This window comes from Solanum tuberosum, unplaced genomic scaffold, assembly GCF_000226075.1.
Source record: "Solanum tuberosum cultivar DM 1-3 516 R44 unplaced genomic scaffold, SolTub_3.0 scf00254, whole genome shotgun sequence".
Taxonomy (NCBI): domain Eukaryota; kingdom Viridiplantae; phylum Streptophyta; class Magnoliopsida; order Solanales; family Solanaceae; genus Solanum; species Solanum tuberosum.
In genome coordinates, this window is record NW_006239174.1 from 524,397 (window position 1) to 527,049 (window position 2,653).

The following is a 2,653-nucleotide window of genomic DNA, read 5'->3' on the forward strand; positions in this document are numbered from 1 at the left end:
TTCATACCCATTTCAATGCAAGCTCATTTAGGTATAAATTTCTATCTCTTGATGTGTGGCTTAAAAACCCCCCCATTCTTGGGGTGTGATTTAGCGAATATGAGTTAATATTGTTGTTGAGTCTTGCTTGTTGATAGATTAAATGTAGTTTAATGGTGATTTCACCTAGTAGTTGTGGTTAAATTTAATGGGTTTATAGTTGCAAATACAAGTCCACCCATGTGTTTTCGATGCTCGAGAGAGAAGTCGTGAAACCAAAATTGCTAGACTGATGGCCTAAGGAGTGGGTCGACATGAGGTTTAAGCCCGAGAGGGTGAGCCCTAGTCCCATATCCTAACACTCAGCTCGAGAGAGTGAGTGGGGTAAGGTGTAGGCTAGTCTTCATGCGACAAGTGGGTGTCCGAGAGGAACCCATTTGAAACGGGGTAAGTTTTTCATCGATTGAGAATTTATTCCCACGTATAGCTTAGCCTAGTCACTATTACTCTATAAATTCTCTATCGAAAGCATGTACCCAATAATTTAGATTAACCCGTATTCTGGTCACATCCTAAGAATCCCCCTCTCATTGTTAGATTTTCTTGTTGATTTCGCTAATTTTAGCTTACTTGTGACAAAAACCCCAAATTGATATTTGGCACTTTTGTGTCTCCCTCTTTAATTTTAAATGTTTTAAATCGTTAATATCTTTAGCTACGACTAGTTAGAACTAAATTTTATTTTTCTATAAATTCTCAAAACCGCTCCCTTGGGACGATCCCAACCCTCGGTTGGGTTATTATATTATCGACGATCGTAGACACTTGATTCGAAAGTAGTGTTGTTGGTCACGATAAGCATCAGTGAGCTGAAGCAAATGTTGATTGGAAAATACGGGCAAACCTATAGGTGAAAGCATGCATTTGTTTTTCTTTGTGAGTGTGAGCGTTGCATTTGATTCCAGAGCTTTAAATGATTGAATCATTGTGTGTGAATTTGGAATCATTCTTTGTGAGAGGGCATTTGAATACCTTAGTTGAGCTTGAACTTGCATTTGAAGCAAGTATTGTGAGCTTGAGAATCTTTGATAATGATGTGTCACAACTTGAGTCTTTGAGTATACAATTGATCCTTGCATTAGTAAATTAAGTCTTATGTGTGCATTCATGATTGAGTCTTGTGTAGCACTGTTCGAGACATCCTTTTTGAACTGCCGAACTTGAGTTTTACTTGAGGACAAACAAAAGTTTAAGTTGGAGTGTTGATGAGTCCAGAATTTGGACTCATTTAGGGCTTGATTTTAATAGAATTAGTGTCCTCAAATGCATAGTTTGTCTCAATAACTAATGTAAATCCTTAAGTTTTAGGTATTTGGAGTTTGAGCCAAAGCATGGACACTACTTGGCAAAATGGATCAAGGCGGCTGAAAAGATGAAGAAAAGACGGCCTGAGGATCGCCTAAAGCGTTAGGCGAGTCGCCGAATGGCCTTAATCTCGCCTAATGTTCCAGTGTGCTGAGCCCTTAAGAAAAAGATAAAGTCGGCGAGGGAAAGGAAGAGTCGGCACGTCGCCGATCAGTTTCGCGAAGCAGTACTATATCGTCCAATGATCCAGTTGTTTTTCTTTGTGAGTGTGAGCGTTGCATTTGATTCCAGAGCTTTAAAATGTGAAACCATTGTGTGAATATAGAATCATTCTTCGTGTGAGGGCATTTGAACACTATAGTTGAGCTTGAACTTGCATTTGAAGCAAGTATTGTGAGCTTGAGAATCTTTGATAATGATGTGTCACAACTTGAGTCTTTGAGTATACAATTGATCCTTGCATTAGTAAATTAAGTCTTATGTGTGCATTCATGATTGAGTCTTGTGTAGCACTGTTCGAGACATCCTTTTTGAACTGCCGAACTTGAGTTTTACTTGAGGACAAACAAAAGTTTAAGTTGGAGTGTTGATGAGTCCAGAATTTGGACTCATTTAGGGCTTGATTTTAATAGAATTAGTGTCCTCAAATGCATAGTTTGTCTCAATAACTAATGTAAATCCTTAAGTTTTAGGTATTTGGAGTTTGAGCCAAAGCATGGACACTACTTGGCAAAATGGATCAAGGCGGCTGAAAAGATGAAGAAAAGACGGCCTGAGGATCGCCTAAAGTGTTAGGCGAGTCGCCGAATGGCCTTAATCTCGCCTAATGTTCCAGTGTGCTGAGCCCTTAAGAAAAAGATAAAGTCGGCGAGGGAAAGGAAGAGTCGGCACGTCGCCGATCAGTTTCGCGAAGCAGTACTATATCGTCCAATGATCCAGAACGCGAGGATGCTGAAGGCAAAAGCTGAAAGGCGATGAAGCAGACCAAAGGGCGGATCACCGAATTGATATACCGTGAGTTTACGGTATTTCTAATACAGTTCACTTACAAGTTGTGTGTGTCTAGGGCCTTTTTGTATTGGTTTTGATGTGTTTTTATCATATTTTGCAGGAAACATGTTCAGGCGCGGAAGTATAGAGACTGCTGAAAGAATTGCAGAAAAAGGGCATTCACGGAGGTGATCTACGGACCGTAGGTCCATTGACGGTCCGTAGGTGATGACCGTAGATCAGCAGGCAAGGTATGGAAAACAAATCAGGGAAATCTGACCAAGTGTGGAACCACGGTGGCCATTGACGGTCCGTAGAT